Source organism: Dermacentor variabilis, chromosome 9 (assembly GCF_050947875.1).
Source record: "Dermacentor variabilis isolate Ectoservices chromosome 9, ASM5094787v1, whole genome shotgun sequence".
Taxonomy (NCBI): Eukaryota; Metazoa; Arthropoda; class Arachnida; order Ixodida; family Ixodidae; genus Dermacentor; species Dermacentor variabilis.
Window position 1 is genome coordinate 32,100,905 of NC_134576.1, and position 22,339 is coordinate 32,123,243.

Consider the following 22,339-nt stretch of genomic DNA (forward strand, 5'->3'; position numbering starts at 1 on the left):
ACTGAGGACAGTTCGCTGTCAGAATGGCAGAGTGTTAGTGGAATCGGAAGCGAAGGCTGGCAACATAGGGGAGAGAGATGGCGGCCGCCATGGAAGGCAGTCGTCAAGGTGTCTTGAACTCTTTTTTTTTCTTTTCTTTATCTGTTAAAGAACGCCCTGCTTTAATATCTGTGTGTCTGCGAAGAAATTCCTAACACTACAGCAAGAAGCCTGAAGGTGGTTATGCGGTTTTTATGATGCCACAAGGAAAGCGCGACGGCTTGTGCAGGTAGCAGTGGCTGCATAACATTGGTCGAAAGAACTTTGTTCCGACAAAGAACAGTGTTGTTTATGAGATGAGGCGTCTTTCTTATTGCTCGTATCAAAGCATACCCTAATGCTGAATTTTTTTAATTCTTCCGGCCTTTTCACCAGCGTTTTTGCTGCGGCAATTTGTACATTCGAGAAAAACGGGGTTGTCCTCAGTACGCTTAGTATTCTGCTGGGACTCGATCACCTCGCACGTCGCCAACTGCTGTTATTCAGTCGAAAATGCAGCCCTATACATTCTCCTTTCCGCTGTGAACATCTATGTGCGGAGATACAGCCTCTCAACCGCACTTTTCGCGATTGTTAGGATCCGTAGCCTGTTTTACTGAAAACTAAAATAGCGGCTTGTACAGGACCTATCTTTTTCAGTCCACGTCGTTGTGTGCGTCAGTCATACAATCAATGCAGACCCTGAAAAAAATTAGTGCCAAGTATACCTGTTGCAGTGCAGGCGATGAGCGCTAGCTAGTCCATTTTTTTTTTAAGTTTTAAGGAGAAAGCCTTTAGATCTCTGTTTCAAGGTCGCCTTTTGAACGGAACACATTACGTGACCCAAGAACGCCAGAAGCGACCCAAATCAGGTTCAACCATATATAGGAGATTAACAATTAGACAAGCTAATGATTCATTAGTGATTGACTTAAGGTGTATTAGGGAGTATTTAGGTTTATTAGGGTGTATTAAGGAGGATTAGGTTGGATTAAGGGGCAGGAACAATGAATAAGGTCTATTAATGAGGATTAGAACTGATTAAAGTGGATGAAAGATTAATGTTGGTTAGTGTGAATTAAGGTCGATTAGGGCGGAATAAGGCGAATTCATCTACTTAATATAAATCTAATCTCAATAATAAAAATAACCTAATCATCTAATAAGGGAATACATCTACTTAGAACAGGTAGTGACCGTGTATCCGGATCATGAGACTGCAATAAACAGAAGAATAAGAATGGGCTGCGGTGCGTTTGGCAGGCATTCTCAGATCATGAACAGCAGGCTGCCATTATCCCTCAAGAGAAAAGTGTATAACAGCTGTGTCTTACCAGTACTCACGTACGGGGCAGAAACCTGCAGGCTTACGAAAAGGGTTCTACTCAAATTGAGGACGGCGCAACGAGCTATGGAAAGAAGAATGATGGGTGTAACGTTAAGGGATAAGAGCAGGTTGGGCGAGGGAACAAACGCGGGTTAATGACATCTTAGTTGAAATTAAGAAAACGAAATGGGCATGGGCAGGAGAAGTAATGAGGAGGGAAGATAACCAATGGTCATTAAGGGGTATACGGACTGGATTCCAAGGGAAGGGAAGCGTACCAGGGGGCGGCAGAAAGTTAGGTGGGCGGATGAGATTAAGAAGTTTGCAGGGACAACATGGCCACAATTAGTACATGACCGGGGTAGTTGGAGAAGTATGGGAAAGGCCTTTGCCCTGCAGTGGGCGTAACCAGGCTGATGATAATGATGAAGGTGAACTAATGTTAATGAAGGAGTATTAAGACCGATTAGTGTTGTCTAAGGCGGATTAGGGTGTATAACGGAGGAATAAGGTGCATGAACAAGGATTGAGGCGTATTATAGAGGATTAGTGTGGATTGAGGAGGATTAAGACCAATTAGGGTGGATTAAGGAGGATTAGGGTAGATTAAGATGGACGGGTTAATGGAGAAGGGTTAAAGTGAATTTCAGTAGGCTTTACAAGGTTTCCGCATCCGCATATCTTAGGCGATACCTAAGGACACCTTGGATTTTTTGAACTTGCTTTGGTCTGCACTTACACGCAAGCATGAGTGGGTGACGATTATTATTTGCTTTTCTGACGGATACAGGCAATGTGCAGGGGGTGTTCACATGATCATGCACGCTTGCTGTTGTTGACATCGACATCTAGGCGGAGGCCGGGAATCTTCGCTTTAATAGTCACCTTTCTGCGGTTTTGTTCTGCGGGGCAACTTTTCCCATTGATTTAACACGAACCTCAATCATTGCATGAATGCGCTTTGATTACGAAGGTTGAGCGATCAATCATGATTGTGTTCATGATGTAGAAATGAAGAGGATATTCTGCAGGCAATGATCTTTAGCACTGCAACGTATTTCACCCTAATCCACATTCATCCTCTTTCATCAACCTTAATCCTCACTAATTAAGCATAATCCTCCTTCATCACCTTATTCTGCTCTAATCCTCCTTAATGACCTTAATTCATCCTAACCCACCTTCAGCGACCTTAATTCTCCTTAATCCATCTTAATACAATCAGTAATCAATCAATAATTAACTTTTCTAAACATTAATAATCTCTTATACACGGCTGGACGTGCTTTGCTTCGCTTCCGGCCTTCCTTGGGTCACGTGATATCTTCTATACCTCACAACGCGACCTTCAAACAGATATCTAAGGCTTTGTCTTAATAAGCGACCCGCAGAGGGATGTGCCACAATCAATACTAGATCAGATGCACAAAGTAAAGCGTCTCATCATGTGGCAGAAAATTGTCTGGAGTATAGAACTCACCTCAAAGCTCCTTTTATCTCGGTATCCCCCGTTCATACGGCTTTAAGAAAAAAACAACCTCTTAATAAACGTCGCCTTCAGCATTATCGGGCTGTTATCAGTATTTCTCCAAATTTTCATTACCACTGGGGCGCGCAACTGGCCCAAAGTAACGCGCCTCCATAGAATGCTGCGGCCCGTCCGCGGGAGCCAAGGAGAAAAAGCATGCCGTGCGCAGCGCGCACAGCCGGCGGGCGAGGAGAATCGGGGAGGAAAGGGCCACGTGGAGGCGAGTGTCTCTACTTTCAAATTATCAAGGGGATTTAATGCAAGCAACATCTCAAACAACCTTTGTATACACTCACCTTCTTGATTTAGGGCACCTGTGCACTTGGTACTGAAGACAAGGTCATCTGAATGGGAGATTTGCTCCTGGAGTGTCTTCGTAAGGGCTACCTTTGTGAAATCGTTCGGTTTACCTGCACCTCTACAAGGACCGAAGGGAGTCTGCCGCGTACAGGACTTTCTTTGCATCAACATTGTCGCAGATTGTTTCGGACACTAGTTTCTTCCGAACATATGTCCGACAAATGACCTCACTTGGATCGGGCCCGTAATTCATGAGCACGGTCTTTTCAATGCTGACGACTTCATGATCACGACTGAAGAAGGCCAAAACATGAGCATTTCCATCGTAATTACAAAACTTGTGGATTGTCCTGTGCTCGGTTGGCGGAAGGGCATCCCCGAGCTCAAATGCCTTGTCTTCGAGCTCACGCAGGTTTCCATTTTCACATGCATCCAATGTCAATGACGGTTCAATTCTTCAATGGCCGGCCTTCATCTTTTGTTTGTGAGGCCATTCTCTTTCGCGGGAATGCTTACGTGTGGGCTGCTTGTAGTGATACTCCGAACGAGACGGCAAGATTGTGAGTACCACATCAGACCGAAGCGCATGCTTTCCATGCTGCGTAGATATTTCCTGGCCTTCAATGATATGCACATAATGTCTCAGTATGTACTCTGCCTCAAAGTGCAGCTCACAAATGGCGTCAGTAGCTTCCAAGGGCTGATCGGTGCGGTGAAGATTGCGCTCCGACATCCGGCTCCTTTCTTGATCTTTAGGACACCGAAGAGCGAGAGCTTGGACTGACCTTTCAACTTGCTGCATGAAGTTTTGCAACCCACTAGACAACAGTCGTTCTTTCGCGCAGGTGTACTGGGTGTGGAAATCCTCTCATCCTTCAAACACTCTGCCGAGTTACCTGGCAAAGTATAGACGCTACAGACATATGCGCGGACCGTCTGCGCACGTGTACATACAGCAGACGGCATCGTTTGACCGAAGCGACGAACCTCCATTCATGGCAAAGCAGTAATTTTATTGTATTCTTTTTTCCTTCGCGCACACTAGGTACAAAAAAATCAATTAGAGAAAAAAGGTCGAAAAAAGAAACGCGAGCACGACGGTCTATCATGCAGACGACGGCGCGTCGAGCAGACGACAGCTCGGCATCATCCTAGAGTTACTGTATATGCTACCGTAGGTAGCATATACAGTAACTCTACATCATCCTAGACGCCAGCGCTCGTTTCTCCCCTGGCGGAACGATTTCATCTCCAACGGGTGTAGGCTTCCGCCGCCGCTTCCCTTAGCGGTCGCGCTCGCGTTCAGTTCGCGCTGCACGCGAAACTTCTCTTGTTTGCGACGGTGCCTTTTCGGATCACCGGAAATTATTATTGTGTTGTTAACTGTCACGACAGCAATGTAAATACGAAAGGGTTGATGCCACCAATGAAATTCTGCCGATTCACAAGACAATGGTACGAAAAAAAGCAGACGACAGACATGGATTACTGCGGTGCGCCGAGCGAAGTAAACAACTGGCAAACGAAGCGAGCTCGTTCATTGACCACTCCTGAGTGTAGGGCGGCTTCCATATGTAACCCACATGAATTTATTAATTACTCGGTACATAATCCTTTTATTCATATAAAAACTAAGTTGTTCGACGGGCGCTTGTCCTGTCTTCTTTCTCGTGTTTCGTTTGTGTGTGCGCTGCCCAAGAATGGAAAGCACTTCTGTTGTATGCACTAGCAGTGGCCGAAGTTCACGCGTGCCGAGAAATTGAATATGTGCACGATGTATTGAACATGACCGGAGTTCATTCCCGCTTCACCACTGCACAGATCGATCGAGTTACCGGACGATACACGCCCGCGTCTTGGTCGCGCCGGCATTGCTGAAGCAGGAATGATTACTAATACTTTCAACTTCCGTCTCTTGAGCACTGTTAAAAAATGGCCAAGCTGTCTACATTGGTGCCTCTATTCCATTTTGTAGGGGACGTACTAGTTACAGTTGTGTGCGCCTGTCGTACTTGTGCTATGCAGCGAAATATATATATATATATATATATATATATACGCAGGAAAGAGACGACGAACTTTTTGGGAGACTTCTTTTTCTTACTTAACGTTTTCGGCTGGTGGACCAGCCTTCGTCAGAGTACAGTACTGTACTGACTCACTGTACTCTGAGTCACTGTACTCTGACGAAGGCTGGTCCACCAGCCGAAAACGTTAAGTAAGAAAAAGAAGTCTCCCAAAAAGTTCGTCGTCTCTTTCCTGCGTATTTTACGTCGGGTCCAGCGTGCTGAACTTTGAAGAAAACCCCTATATATATATATATATATATATATATATATATATATATATATATATATATATAGTGTCGATGGAAGTCCGTTGTCGCCATCAGAGACAACACGGATTTGTAGCAAACATATTGTGAGAAACTGCAAAAATGACTTTAGCTCGTTTGTGCCGTATGTATGCGCCGCATCGTATGTGCTGACGATTTTTCCGGCGGCACTTACGATGTCGTTTCCAATTACCTGCTCAACGTCACTTACATAATTAAGAAGACGCTGCCCTTTCGCCGCATTGCAGCCATGAAAATAATTGTCAAGCGTACCGTTCTTCTTAAAGGCAAATAGAAGCGTGTACAGTCTGTTTCACACTTAGGGGAAAACTCGGAAAGTATCGCATCGCGATGCGGCAAGCAATGGAGTCGTGCGGCGGCAGCAGCTCGAGCAGGCGCAGACGCTCGAGGGGCGGAAGTCGTGATCTGCGTCGTCTGCAACGGCGGCGCGCGCTGGCCGCATTGTCGGGAAGCGTGCTACTGTCAGGGGCAGTGCACTGACTTCATCGGTACTGCGGGAACTGAGCTGATATTCTTTACTAAACGTTGCGCGTCGCCAAACTCTGAGCCTTCATTGGCGATAATAGGGTTCCACAAACTTCTTTTGTCAGCATGCTTCGTTTGTTCTTTCGAAAGGCCGGGGTACTGAGCGCGTGCACGCATATTTCTTCACTGTGTGTGCTACCGTAATAAGCAGCGACAAGACGCACCAAGATGTGCGCGCAACGTGCTCAGTCTTTGTTTGACTCGAAAGGAAAACGAAGCACTCAACAATAACTATGGGGGTCGAACACGATGAACAAACGGATACGACTAAAGGAATGTTTTAGGTTAAGACAATGAGCTGGAAGTGATTTTTCTCGACAATCATTCACTACACCAGACAGACCCTGCCCGCCGGCGGAGAATTGGACACGTCACGCTCGGAACTTCAGTTAGTATCTCGTCATGTCCCCAGCGGCAGCGATGACAGCGCTCATCCTGGAAGGCAGTGAAGTGTAGAATCACTTGATCAGGGACGTGTTCGTTCGCAGCACGTCTCAGTCGCTGACGATGGTGGATCGAAGCCTATCCTCTGGCGACTGATAGAGGGGATGGTGCGGGAGTGATACTTTCAACGAGCCCCAGACATTTTAAATTATGCTGGCGCCCGGGGATTGAGGCGGCCACTCCAAGAGAGTGACTGCGCACTCTTCCAGCAGTTCTTGCACAACACGAGCAGTGTGGATCGGCGACCTATCGCGTTAGAATATATAGTTGCCTTCCAGAAACGGGCCCTCAAGAATGTATGAAATGAGTACGTCGTCTATTACTTCCCTGCAGCGATGAACTTAATTTCTAGGCGTATCAGTGGGCATCGCACAACGCTTAGTAAAGAATAACGGCTCATTTCACGCAGTAACTATGAGATCGGCGCCCTGCAACTGGCAGTAGAACGTTTCCCGACAATGCGGCCAGCGCGCGCCGCCGTAGCAGACGACGCCGTTGAAGATCCCGCCCCTCGCGCACCTGCGCGAGCTACTGCCGCCGCCTGACTCAAGCGCTCGCCGCATCGCAATGCAATGCGCTCCGACTTTTCCCCTAAATGTGAAACAGACTGTACATCGCCCTTCGAAAGAAATGTCCACGCGCACACACGTAGGCACACACCGCGCGCGGCACGAAACGTGCCCAAACACGCGCAGTGCAGGAGGCAATCAAGGCGGTGCGAACGAGAGATGGGAGGGGGTACCACCCGCTAATGGAATTTTGCTTCGCATGCGGCGCTCTCAACGCCGGCGCAGCAGCGCCGCTCTCGGTGCCGTTCTTGTCCATACACTCTAAGAACAGTTTACACCCTTTGGCGTGCCCCTTCTGCCACACAAAAATAATCGTCATCTGCCTTGATGCGTTTCCTTTATCGCTGCAAGCTCGGAACTTTCCAGTGACGAATGGCACGCGCGTTATCAGAAGGGGCACTCCAAAGGGTGTAAACTGTTCTATGCTGATAACGCGCGTGCCATTCGTTACTGGAAAGTTCTGGGCTCGCAGCGATAAAGAAAGGAAACGCATCAAGGCAGATTACGATTATTTTTGTGTGGCAGAAGGGGCAAGCCAAAGGGTGTAAACTGTTCTTAGAGTGCACTCCAAAGGGTGTAAACTGTTCTATGCTGATAACGCGCGTGCCGTTCGTTTCTGGAAAGTTCCGGGCTCGCAGCGTTAAAAAAAGGAAACGCATCAAGGAAGATGACCATTATCGTTGTGTGGCAGTAGGGGCACGCCAAAGGGTGTAAACTGTTCTTAAGAGTGTATAGTGCCTAGAATATACTGGCTAGTGTACTCAGCGCGAGCGGCGCGGTGGCCCCAGAGGTGATGCCTGCCGGCGGCGGCCGCAAGGCGGCGCTGTGGTACGTGAGGGTGTAGGGTGAGCGCGCGCAGCGGGGCGAGACGGTTTTGCGCCGCGCTGCTCAGAGTTGGAAAGTGCGCTGCGCGTAGCTTCGGCTCCCGTTTAATACTTTGCTTTACATCCATTTCAGGAACTTCTGAATAATGTAACGTTTTAGCCTGCTTCGTACAGATTTCCGGAGCATGAAAGCTCAGTACGTGAACCACACGCTAACCATATAAACGCACATGCGAGCGCCAACGGTTGGTGTAATCCAAACACAAGAAACACAAGTTCAACGAAACACAGATTTGGTTTAATGGAGCGAATACAGCATGTTTAATCATAGGGGCCAGTGCGAGTGGAGGGTAATGCTTTTTGGCGAACACAAGCTGCGAAAAGCGTGTATTCAATTGCAGTGGCGCAGCTTTAGAAGTTTTAGTCTCTCTCGCTGTCCGTCTCGTTCCTTGTTAAGACCCTTGACAAAGAAGCTAAATCTCAACAGAACATAGAAATTCAATACAGCTGATAGTGTTTGCTTCTGAAGCTCGGGGCAACCAAGAGTTGGAAACGTTAGAGAAAGTAAAAGGCTGGCAAACTCAGGTAAGCTTTTCATGTGCAACTTGTTCTTGCTCAAAAATGATGCAAAGCTATCTTCCGTGAGCTTTACAACACTCGATAACGCTTGACTTGGATAAATGAGCCCGCCGTTGTCAAAGTGGGTAGTGAAATATGCATCCGCATTTGCGTTTGCTTCAACATTGCTTATGCAAAGCTGAGCAGCACAACTGGGGCAAGCTGTTTTTGCAATAATTTTTCTCGCCACATAGCCCGCTACATAGTAAAGTAGGGCGCTGTTGCTTTTCTGTGTATCCTGTATGGTCACTTTCTGCAACCAGTGTCAATTACATCCTCGGCCTCATCGACCCTTCCTCGGTCCATCAAGCTGTCCATATAATCTAAAACATATTTAACAGATGTCTTATTGGTGTCGCTTGGATTCAGCAGTGCTTGTCCAACATCTTGGGAGCAGTTGCCCCCTCGTGGCGACTTAGCAAGGTTGTAAGATGCCATCAAATTGACAGTCACCAGGAACTGTGAGACAGGTGGGTGTTCGTTACATCCTGACGATTGTCTAATGATCCCAAAGAGGTTTTCTAATTTGTCTTGGCTTAAACGGGATGTTAATATATACTTGAAACCCACATTGGTGCTTAGGTAGGAAAACAAGCCTAGAGTGCTCGCTAGTGTCACTCTTAACCCAGCAGCTGTACTTTCTGATAGAAAACCACCTCCAGCTGGTTTAGCATGTTCTTCCCACTTGTCCAGTTATCCTAAAGAGTCTTCCAAGAAACGCATGTCCGGGCTTCCTAGCTTAAGTGCACGGTTGGTTACTCTGGAGGTCGTTACTCGTATCAAACTATTGATTAGCTTGACAAAGTCTTCTGTTGGTTGCGCCGGAGTGTTTATAGTCTCCACATGCCGGCGGTGTAGAAAAAGCCCCTTAATTACCTCATCTCCAAAAAGTTGAAATGCGAGGTCAACCTTCGTCTTTTCAATATTGTTGGGTCTTTTGTGTGCATCTGTTATTTTCGGCATTGCCTTAATGGTGACATTTTCACGGTCCGCATTTAAAGCGGCTTGAATGATGCCGCTATGAACATGGCCACTGGGCGTGAGGTATCCTTTGGAAACGAATGCATTCCGAACATTCTTAATTAAATGCGGAAAATCTGACACGAAAAACTGTTTCCTGTTCGTGTCCGCTGAATGCTTAGCGCTGCACTTCACATGGCCAGCTGATCCTATGGAACGAATACAGAATGTCAATTAGTTCAGATCTAAACACTACAAACGACTATGTTCTACATGCTATCGTAAAGTAGCTCCAACGTAATGTTAAACTATGTGACATTCAACAGGCACAAAACAATTGAAGGTTATTCACCGATATGCTTTATACAGCAGTGGATTATAATTGCATTGTCATAATCTTACCTTGGATTCCAAAACGTCGCCACATGCTTCGATTCCAACTCGCACCATCACAGGTAACTGAGTCGACGTACAAGCCAGCTTGTTCGGAGAGCACAATACTCTCCAAAATTATCTTGGCTAATGTATGTGCTTTGACATTTCCTATTGAAGCAAAGACACCAAGTATTTGTGTCCAGTTGCCTAGAAAAAGAAGAGTTTGGCGTGAAGCAAAGCTATTCCTGATAGCATAACTTTTTACAGCGCATTGTGGAAACGCAACTTACCAGTGAACGGCTGAAACAATACAATCATTCCGTGGTTGGCCAAAATTATCTTGCTTTCGTCAGAAGTGTGGTCACCGAGGTCGACAAAGCCTTCGATCTCACCTGCATTGCAAAACAAACACAACGGGCGCTTTTAAACTTATGCAAAACATAGCTTATTGGATGTCATCCTAGCTGCATGAACGTATAAGACAACAACTCACCCGATGACTTTACATTCAGGTTTTCTGACAACTTGATCTCGTCGATGACGAGGCCTCCATGGAAGCTGAATGTGTCCATGTTTTTAGTCTTCTCACGCAAAGCTGTGTATATATTTGCGTTGAGGCCAAAACCACCCTTAAAACGCTGAAGGTATTTTTGCAAACAACGACGTCCAGGCAGAATCATTATTCCTTCTCGTCTTAGGTGCTCGTAAAGCCGTGGGCTTCGCATCCTCATCAGCAGGCACTCGACAATCCACTCGTCATCGTATTTCATGCCTCTATTTGATTTCCTCCTAGCAGCAAGAAAACAGTTCTTCACCGCCAGCTGCTGCTTGCGAGGGAGTGCTTGGATTCTTCTCTCAAATTCCTGTTCACTTAGTGCTTCGTTGCGTTCTTTCATCTGGGAAATTTGGGCTTGTGCGCTGGTAAGCCTCTTTCGTGTTCTGGCCAAATTGCGAATTATGTTCTTAGACTTTTTCTTTTCATCGCATGCACTTTTTTCTTTGTTCTGCGCATTTGATTTTCTGCAAGCTTGCGTTGATATTTGCCGTGCACACATGATTCCCCTCTAGATGGAGTTGTGAGGAGGCACCTCTCGGCAAAATACATATCACGGTATGAAGCATACTTTTTTGAGGTAGGCTTCATACCGCAGCCACCACATAGGTATTTCAAATTAACATCTCCAATCAAAGTTTCCCCCTCATTCAGTGCCCTTACAGCTTTCTTCCCCTTCTTTCAGCCTCTTAAATAAACAGTGGCCACGACCAAGCCTTCGTCAGCTGAAGGGTTTCCAAACCTGACTATTCTTTCCACGAACAAATTTGAAAAATTATTTGCTTGTGCTTCGTAGCAAGCATAAGCTAGGCTGTCGTCCACTGTAGGTATCCGCATCCATGTAACCGGAATCAGAATGTCCTCAAACGGATGACGGCCTCCGTGGTGGTTAGATGTCTGCGGTGTTGCAGAGTCGCTCACAGTGCCGGCTTCACTGGAACCGGAGCAGTCGTTGCATTCTTGGAAGCCTGCTTCGAGAGAACAGGAGTCCTCGTTGATTTCCGAGCCCGATTTGCCGAGTACAGTCCCTGTATCCCGCTTATGGCGTTTACGAGCTGGTTGCTGCTCGCATAAGTTTCTTTCCTTCCTTTTTGGAGCCGTCTTGGGTGCAAGGTGTGGAGGGTAGTTCTCAAAAACAGTTGGGACAGCATCGCGCTTTAGACAGGGTTTCTCTCGGAGAATCTCATTAAGAACGCCGTTAACGGTTACCTTGAACGACCGCTCGATGCAGGTGTCTTCGAAGTGTTTTTCGCCACAGCTCACGGCGTCAACTTTCTGTCCCCTCTCTTGATTTTCCTTTCCCACTCCGCGAGCCTCGCAGGGTCGTTTGGAGCAGTGAACATCGAGACACGCTCTTTGTTCGACTTGTAACCACTCCGACAAAGCGGCACGAAACACGTCTTTTCCTTGCACTGCCGCTTTGCCTTTGACATCGTGCCGCGCCACTAGCATTTGTTTCGTGAACTTACGAAACTTCGCGCTTCATGACAGAGCAGCCACAAGACACGCACAGAAGTAGGAAGGCCGCAAAACAACCACTCAAGAAACACGCGGAAATCTCATACACGCGCCAAAACCGACGGCGACCAGTCTGCGCAGCGAGCGGAGCTGCGACTGTGGCACGGATGGATGGATGGAAGGTAGGAGCGTTCCCTTTGAAACGGGGTGATGGCAGTTGCCACCATGCTCAGATAATTATTTTGCCTTTTATTTTTATCTGTGTTGTGAGTTATTGAAATTCTCGATTTTCTTTAAATACGTCTTCCTACCCTTTTAACCTTATGTCACCTCTCTGCTTTTGAGCCACCAATCCTTCGATCGTCTTTTGCTCATTTCCACCGCATACTTATTTAAATGACTATTATTATCTCTGAACCCTAGGGGCTCAGGAAGCGTGACTGTGGCCGCATCGACATCGGGATTGATACCATCACTTTAGTATGAGGTATTCCATTGTTTCTACATATTTACCACACACAGTACATGTGTTTTCTTCTTCGTTAAACATCCTGATCTAGCTTCAAAGAGTATGGCACTGCCTCTCGAGTTATCATAAAACGCTTCCTTCCTGATCTGCTGTTTCCAGTATCGGTATAGTTCCACACTATACTTCTTTTCAATTGAATTGGAATTTCCACCCTCCCGAGGAGCAGCGCCCTCTATTGACAGTAGCGGGCAGGCATCACGGAAGGAGCCATCCTCTCGCATAGTGCGGGGCGCGCGCTGAGCACACTAGCCAGTATATTCTAAGCACTATACCGCCGGGCCGCCGAGTCACCGGACTGGCCGGAACTTCAGAGGAAGGCGACGGCAGCGCCGCCGCAAATTTCAACGTTTTTTTTTTTTGCTTCACTCCCGCGCCTGGCCACCCGCCGTGGTTGCTCATTGGCTATGGTGTTAGGCTCCTGAGCACGAGGTCGCGGGATCGAATCCCGGCCATGGCAGCCGCATTTCGATGGAGGCGAAATGCGAAGACAACCGTGTACTTAGATTTAGGTGCACGTTAAAGAACCCCAGGTGGTCGAAATTTCCGGAGTCCTCCACTACGGCGTGCCTCATAATCAGAAATTAGTTTTGGCACTTAAACTCCATAATTTAGTTTTAATTTATTTTTCTCGCCCCTGGCCATGGCCTCCGTTGAACCCACTCCCCTATTATAGTACACTCTACACCGGGGTCGCAAGCCAAAAGCCAAGCCACAGCAACGGAACCCAAAGCGGACTGTTCGCCGGTTCCGCTCTTAGCCAACGATGGGCTCGCTTTGAAGACGATTGACAGATCCGTGACGTGATCATAATTTGCGGTCCCGCCCCACTGCCTCTGAAGCTCGCTGACACAAGCAAATGTTTGACCAATCAGGTGACGCCAAGTGAAAGGTTACCCTTCTGAACTGTTATAAGATTCCGCCTCAGCCGCTACTGGCTATGCCCCTTGGCAGACTTCGCTTTGTATTGAGCTAAGGCGCAAAATTTGCAATTTGGACGTGGCTACTACAATTTGCTGGTCAAGCTGGTGAATGTCAGCACGGCCAGATTGGAGTATGTGAGCGCGAGCGCGTGCTCCAGCCCTGCCGTGCACATAGTCAATACAGTTGCACGTAGTTGCGTCTGCAGAGTAGCGTAGAGACCGCGGCCCCCGCGGTGTGCCGTTACGAGTGCGCTGGCTGAGCCCCTGCGGCTCGCTGAAGACAACAGCAGAGTGCCAACATCTGATGAACACGTCGTCTGCTTGACGAGTTGCACACCCTCGAGGTTTGCCCCCTCGAGGTTTGCATCAACAGTGAATAGAGCAAACAATCTGAAGTATTTTCTTCATGCAAGCCAGCACACTAAGATTCTCAATGCATTCTCTTTTCGCCACAAATGCATAGGCACAACCGGCTTGGTGCAACATCCACATCTCGCGCTGCAACAAATTGTGCAATGCCTCGCTGTTTCATAGTGCAGCCGAGAGATGACGCATGACCAAAATTCAGCATTATGCGTACTAAGAACTTCACCAATGAAGAACCCCAAGTTCTTTAGGAGATTAGCATTCCTAGGTTACTTCAAACAATTTGTGATATCCATTTATCTATTTATACTTAATTAACCTCTTTCCCAAGGAAGTGAGCCATTTAGAAGGCACCCTGACAGACAAGTACAACAATCGACAAAAAGTCAGCAACCAGCGAAAAAGTCACTATCACAGGCAGCCGCTTGTGAGATGTAGGTAACACAAAATTTAGGTCGGCCAGACAGAAGTGACAAATTTGGCAATATAGCGTGTCTAGACATTGCTTCAATGCTAATCACAGTAACGCTGACATTGAAGACGCCTTACTTCCTACGTACTTTCCGTCCACACACCCGATTACGTTCGTAATGTTCCCGCGAAGTAGGAAGCGTTCTTTTATATATGCCCGCTCAGCCGCTGTCTTCGGGAAAGCCAGCCACCGCTCCCGCACTGCCGCATCAATAAGCGCATCAGACATCTCTGACACAGAGGCTCACAGTAGTTTGATGACGTCCAATGTAACGCTCGGCGCCGACGCTTCCCTGAAAACTCCCACTCCCGTAGAAACGGAGGGCGCAGAGGACTTGCTCTACGACGGTGAGCGAATGAAGCCCGCCACGCTGTCTCCGCAGACGAGAATCTTCGACAGGCGAAAATGACGCTGAAACTCCTCGTCGGTCATTTAGGTGAACGGGTCCAGAAGGTCATACTGACGCTTGCTGCCGCTGGATGCAATGACACAGGCTGCTGCTGCCGCTGCCATATTCCCGAGTTGAACTCGGAGGGGGTTTCGCTATGTGCGAGTATAGCACGAGTTCGCCTGTCAATCAAAACCAGAGGTCACGCCCCGCGCAAGGCATGTAACTCTTGTGCGCGCTCCCACCACATTTGGGCTAAGCCCAACCTATCTTTCGGCAACAGCGACGCGGTGTCGAGCTGAGAGGCTTCAACCTTGACCGCGGACATAAAACACCCACGATGCACTGTCATCAGTGATGTACTGAGCACCACTATCAAAAACAAAGCGTTGAGTGTCGCTGGCTTATGCATACATCTCGGGCTACGATGGCCCCACAACACGGTTTCATTGCCTGCATTGTGGCGACGTAGCGCACAGTAAATAATTATCGGCACGTCACTGTAGCTGCTTGCAAGGCGTCGATGCACCGAGGGGGACGACGATGCTAAGGAGTGCGTATCGCAGCAGTCGTTTGAGATGGCTGCTCTGTCATCGGTGATGCATCGGAGCCACAGCGTCGTAAACACAATCAGCGTCCGAGAATCGCTCGCTCTTCTAGACGCAGTGCAATTGTATTTCTTCATCACAAGCACTGCGCACTCAACAGTTCCAACACCTTTCTCCGTTCGAAGTCTCATTTCGTAACGCCACACAAGAGCCCTCACCTGCCAAAATGCGATTGCTGCGGTGTCGTTACGATATCCATCAGCGATCGCTGCTGGCTCCAGCAGAGGTAATCCGCAAGCACCTCGGACTGCACAACGCACCCAAATACTGCGTACATGCGCTCGGAGGCACCTTCACTGCGCAAGCGATGACAAGCGATGAATCGTGTCGCTCGGAAGCACGCACTTCTTCGCAATGTATCGCAGAGGCTTCGCGCACAGAGATAAACTGGTACATTTTCCCTGAACTGTGTAACTACGGGCCCTAAAATAACGTACCGCCATTTTGCAGCGACAAGGCTGTTTCACATGCTGCGACTGCAACGACGAAAATCGGTGCTGTCGCACGCGGCGCAATGCGATTTTTAGAGGGCTCATTTCACATGATTGCGATTTCAACAATGCGACTGGTGCGACGCCCTGGGTTGCTTACTGTCAGGTTTTGAGGCACACGCTGCATAATTCTTCTATTGTAGTGAATAAAACGTTTACTCTATAATATTATTGACTTCTCTTGAATAGAAGCAAATAATATATACGTTTACTAATTTAAAAACGTTAGTTAAGATTTGTCTTGGAGTGCGCGACGGCGGTTTCTGTAGCTCAGTGCGACATCGCGCAAGTAAACAGCTGTTCGCAGGTGGTTCAGCGGTTCTTTATTCTATGGTTCAGCGCTGTGTGCTGTCTTATCTACCTTCTATGACCGTTTCGTTCTGCCTGCGCTACAACAATCTACAAGATGACCTATCGACAAGTTCATATAGCTACCCTCATCGCATACGCAGTATTCGGAATTCGGCTGCCACGAAGTTGTCGTGTCAGCCCAACAAGATCCTCGCGCTACCCGTGCTCGGCGTCAGCTTCTGGAGAAATCATGCGTGTATATTGCCCGTCATTGTGCATATGTGGTGCCTGCTCCTAGCCATATTCTTACGCCAAACGCAACAAGAAGCACCAACCCGAACGCCTGCGTGTGCCCCTGAACGAAGCCCCAAGCGATCTGTGTGATTACGACGTGGAATGAAAATTGTGTTGTGAAATTCAACCTTAGCGCTAGCCTGGTTCGTCCATCGCCGTGCTTGCGCTGCGAATATATATATGGGAGCCCCCTCTAAATATTTCTAAAGGCGCAAAAGCCGATGCATCAAATGTTTCGAGCAGCTACCGTCACTTTTGTACAAACCTGTACGTTGTAACATAGCATTCTAAAAGACACGCTTCTCGTCCACTTTGTTGTCCCGTGTCTCGCGCTGGTAGTATACTCGGAACTTTTAACAAGAAGACCATATCAATACGGGCTATTCATAATGCAGGATCGTAGGCCCACGGCAGGCGCACTTGCCGTAGAATTTTTCAGCTTTCTGCTCAGCCTCGCACGCCTCTCACGGTTAGCCTGTTTTGTGGAAATAAATATTATTATTATATTATTATATTATTAATGTTATTAGATATTATAGTTTCTTCACTGTAATTTATAGCAATCATCCAGATTTCTTAAGCTAGTCATGCATTTAACCTGTATTAGATCAACATTGTTATGACATGCATATGGGAGTCATTTCAAACTAGATTGCTCAGCCAGCGAAAGTACAAATGCAAGTCTCAATGTTTATTCCAATTTGGTATTCCTAAACAGATTACATTGGCAGAATTTTATGCCTGCTTGCATTTCCTGCAATTCAATGTTCAGAGCTGGAAAAACTGATTCCTTTTCTTGCTGTCGAAAGGCTGCTTCAATGTCGATAGCAAGCTATAGTTATTCATTTCGAAAGTGTTAAGCAATGACTATATGTCTAAGCTTATCAATGCGTTTTTGTTCCACGAACACAATTAAGTCTTCTCTCTCCCTCTCATTGACAGCCATGGAATGAAACCGTTCACTTTCATAAGTATCAGGATGCAAACATTCTGAAATTTGTCCTGAGCATTTGTCTGCATCCTATAGTGTGCATGTTTGTATCAAGTTCTGGGGTTACTATCGCAGTGATCTACACATATTGTTATATTGCAACAAACAAATTTAGTTCACTTTGTTTTCAAATCTACAATGCGGCCATGCAGTAACGACTACATTAATAAGGAAAAAAAACTGCAGATTCAGTGTACGTGTTGGAATCTATGCGAAGTGAAGTTTTTGTCAAGTGGTCAATTAAATGCTCTTAAAGTAACAGCGATGTATACAATTTGTCTTAATTTCAACAATCGAACATGTCATCTTTTGCAAGGTTTGCTTATGCACCGTATCGGTCACAACCTTAATGTGATGTAATCTTTATGAATTACACTGTTCACAAACCATACCTAAACGCAAATGGCAGTTAAAGTAGATGCACGCTGCGAGACATCAACACAGTGACGTTTGTTGAGCAAGGAATGGTGCGAGGTGTATGCAGATGAATGAATGACGTGCTTATGTACTTATTTATTTATATACCTCGCAGGGCTGCAAGGTTGGAGTATTAGGCGAGGGGGAATAAAAAAGTTGTTACAAAAGGAAGAAGGGCACAACATCAAGAAAAAAACCAGCAAAAAAAGCAGTACCAATACATTGCACCAACTAGCCCAACATATTTTACTGGCACAACATTATACAATACTTAACAAACAATAACAGAAAAAGTTACTGCCCATGCACCCTGTACAGACGGTAAACCAGCGAAGCTGAAATGTGCGGCCCCGGTGTTTATTACTGGGTTAATTCCAATGGTTTATTCAAGTCTTTCTATATTATTGGTTATGTCCGTGTTTCTTGATGAGGTTATGCACATGCTTGGCTTGGGTTTATCACAGTGTTTATTTGTAATGCCACACATCGCACTTTGCAAGATCACCATCATGGAAAGTGCAATGAGTGGTTCATTGTGTTAATCCAGCGGGTCCATCAAAGTCTTTCTGAATTATGTTACGCACTTGTGTTTTGTAATGCGTTAATCATAATGTTTATGACTCAGTTATGCACTGTAGTTACCAAGTGACACACCGGTGCTGCACATTTCATTTAATTAAACACAGGGACACATTTTTGAACCTATCGGGAAGTCGGAGAGAGACTGCTGCACGCGCGCTCTGCTGCTAGAGAAACGACGTCACTATCGCTGTGGCCAATGGCCCACCACACCTTTGCTGCGAGATAATAATGACATCATGATCTTGTCTTAACCCCATCCCCCTCTGTGTCCCTTCCCTGCAATAATACGTAGATAAATGTATGTTTGAAATGCATAAGCATTTCTATGTCTACCCAACAAGAAATTTCTCCGTCCATAATGCAAGACGAATGCGATGGCTCACACCCCCACACTAGGGTTTTTGTGATCGGACCACGAGTGTTTCGCTAGGCATATACAGCTTCACTGTAAAAAGAATGAACACCTTTCTGCTAGAGACCAAGACAATCATGAGGTGTATTAACAAATGAAAGTTTATTGAACATGACGAGTAAATGTTGGTCGACAAGCAATAAATCGAAATTACACAAAAAGCCGAAGCAAGATCTGATGTGTGTCCATATAGATCCCAACAAGAAACGCATTTATCTCTGAAAATGTAACAGAGGCCATGCTGACACAAGATTCTCCCAGTGTCTTTGCATCTACAGCTTCCATAATTTCTCTAGGCAGCCAATCTGCACAGAATGCTAGCTTCCTCTACAATGCATTCTCCACATCTGAGCGTGCATTGTAGAGGAAGAAGCTAGCATTCTGTGCAGATCGGCTGCGTAGAGAAATTACGGAAGCTGTAGATCTAAAAATGCTGGGTTAATCTTGTCAGCATGGCCTCTGTTAGAAATGGATGCGTTTCCTGTCAGGAAATGCTCATGCATTTTTGCTTCTCCTTTTTGTGTATGTCCAGTCTATCGCTTGTCAGTGAGCATTTACTCGGTGTGTACACTAAACTTTTGGTTGTTAGATCATCTCGGTTTTCTTGTTTGCCCTCTGGTGCCATTTGCAGTCAGGCTATTCATTTTTTTAGACTGCGACAAGTCACTTTAATAGCCCTTATGATGCTTCTGTGCACGTTATAAAATCTTTTATTTCGCCAATGTAGCAAGAATGTATAATGTGAAGCCATAAGAACAGGGTACGCTAACTTCTAATTAAGAGGTTTATTGTGAAAATGCAGTGATCTATAAAGGTTACCAGAGATTAGTACAGCAATAAAACCTGATAAAGACTAGTGCTTAATGAAACCAAACAAAAAAGAAGGAAAGGGAGAAAATATCTATAGATATACAAGTCCAGGGGAAGAAACATTGTGATCACCAAGTGTGCATGTGGATACCTTCCAGGAAACTCATTTTTTTCCTAATGGCATGGAACTGGAAGAATGTGCTTGCATAAGCAAGCTGTCAGTCTGTCTATTGGAATAACAACAGTGTTTCTTGAAAGGTGCTGGCATGCAGGATTGGCAATTGTAAGGATTTTCTCCCTCACTTTGAATTTTTCTCTATTTTCTTTCTGTAGCATTTTTAGTTATGTTTGGCTGCATCAAGCACCAATTTTTATCTATCCTTCAAAGATGTCTTTCTTTTTCTGGGGAAAACTCGGAGAAGGCGGGAGATGGAAATTCAAGACGATGAGCAACACGAGAACAAGGTGAAAGTAGGAGCCAACGTTTCCACGAGTGGACCTTGAAGAAGACAAGTCCACTTGTGGAAACGTTGGCTCCTGCTTTCACCTTGTTCTCATTTTGCTCACCGTCCTTTTTTTCTGGTAATTCGTATCACTCGCCACATTTTTACAAATGAACCTCAGTTGAAAGTTAGTCCTCATCCATCTCTAGTGTCATCCTGTTGATACTGCTTCGTGCTATGCACTCTTGCAACATTTGTGTGTGCGTGCGTGTGTGTGCGTGTGTGCGTGCATGCGTGTGCGTGCGTGCGTGCGTGCGTGCGTGTGTGCGTGCGTGTGTGTGTGTGCGTGCGTGCGTGCGTGTGTGTGTGTGCGTGTGTGTGTGCGTGTGTGCGTGCGTGTGTGTGTGCGTGCGTGCGTGCGTGTGTGTGTGTGTGTGTGTGTGTGTGTGTGTGTGTGTGTGTGTGTGTGTGTGTGTGTGTGTGTGTGTGTGTGTGTGTGTGTGTGTGTGTGTGTGTGTGTGTGTGTGTGTGTGTGTGTGTGTGTGTGTGTGTGTTTGCGCGCGCGCGCGCACGCGTGGATTTGGATGTGAAATCGGGCCCTTGGACAGAGGTATCATTCTTCTCCTGTGCAGCCTCGTGAATTCATTAACTATATTGCAACTGAAATACGATGGACAAGAACGAAGTGAACACACAGAGCGCTTCGTTCTTGTCTGTTGCCTATCTGTTGCACTTTGGTTAATAATGAATACACACAAACTCATCTAGTTTTCAGTTATTATGTCGGGCTTATAAGCCCTCTTGTGTCCTGGAATATCTGCATGGCTATGTATCCTGTAATTTAATTTCTGGCCATGTGCTTACAAGTCGCGTGTCAATCTCTTGATTTTCCTGAAAACCTTGTGTGATGTGCAGGCCCAGACAGCTTCTGGTGAACCCATGCAGGGTGTTGTGCAGGGTGTAATCTGCACTATAAGTGCTGCTTTGATTGCTTTCAGTTCAGCTTTTCTAGGTGTAGGATGACCTGGAATGGTACTCACTTATATGGGGTTTAGTTTTATGTAGTGTCATACTACTGTTACACTGCTATTGCCAGATCAGTGCACATATTATATGTGCCTTATGTTTGCTTGCATCTTCATGATTAGCAACCTCCTCTGTGTGTTTGGCAGTTGCATATAGTCTCCTGGCCTAATTGTTCGCCCCCATATTTCACGGTGTGGGCCTGTTGTGTTTCAAGTACAGGTACTCCCGAGGTTGTATTTCTGAAGGGAGGGGTAGTCGTCTTTGCATCTCACATGCTAGCTGGCATAGTATCTTGGGACGAGGTTCTGAGCTCTTGAGACAAAGAATTTGTGCTGCAGGCTGCAACTGTACTCTGTCTAAGTGCTTGTTCGTTAGCTCTTTCTCATAGAGGTCTTCAAGCATGGTAAAGTTGGAAAGACCTGTTATTACTACCCGATGCCTGTATTCGATGAGTTGTCTTTTTTGTGTGCTGCTGGTAATTCATACTGTACCATACCTTGGACACAAGCACAGCATCTGCGATTTTCCATAGTATCCACTCGCCCAACCCCATGATTTCGAGATTATTCTTTTCACCAGGTGTGGAAGTTGCGTCCAAGCATTGAATAATTGTTTCACCCACGTGCCGTCATGGGCTTACAATAGCCGAGGATTTGTGGATGTTGACTTGCGGGCATATTTGTCCAGCTATGTGGATCACAATGTGCAATCTGGGGTAGTTCTTGATTCTAGTCTTTTTTTTCGACGTCAATATGAGCTGACTTATCAGAAAGCGAGAGGCTAGGCTGGCCAAGAAAGTTTGCAGTGTTGTCGAGGACTTGTTGCATCATTCTTGATTTCTATAGAAGATAGCTTTCCCATAGACTGTAATACACGATAGGCTATAGTGTTTCTTGTAGTATGCCCGTGTTGTTGGTGTGTGTGGGCCAAATGTACCTCCAACTCTCACCTGGAATTTTCTGTCTTTCAGAAAGTTACTGTTTAAGTGCTCTACCAGAAATTTTTTTGCTCATCGTTCCTCTTATTAGATTAGCATGAGGCAGTACTGCTGTGAAAAGCCTCTTCACTCTCTTCATTCTTTCATAAGCGGTATTACACAATGTCCCGCAATAAAGTTTCTGCTGCTTATGGCCCACTCATATCTGCCAGAAGGGACCCCAACTCTTGAAAAAGGTTTTCTTTGTGCTATGTGTGCGACGTAGTATGAGCATTCATGCCTTGACATTTATACATCTGTAGAACCAGCTTCCTGACAGCGTACTTGCTATACCTGATCATGCTTATTTGTGCAGTGCGTTGAACAATACATATTGATGCAGTGAATATTTGCACACTCGAATTATCACGAAAGATGGTTGTTTTACAATTCTGCCCTTTTCTTTCTAGTGGTGTTAGATTTTGCATAAGCATGCCCCCCTATGCAATAGTATCTTGAAGTTTAAGG

The 22,339-nt window shown here is 46.2% G+C and overlaps 1 pseudogene; it reads right to left on the reverse strand.

Annotated features, from left to right (window-relative positions):
- Positions 1-8,755: 8,755 nt before the first annotated feature.
- Positions 8,756-22,339, reverse strand: part of LOC142558289 (uncharacterized) — a 30,938-nt pseudogene continuing 17,354 nt past the window's right edge.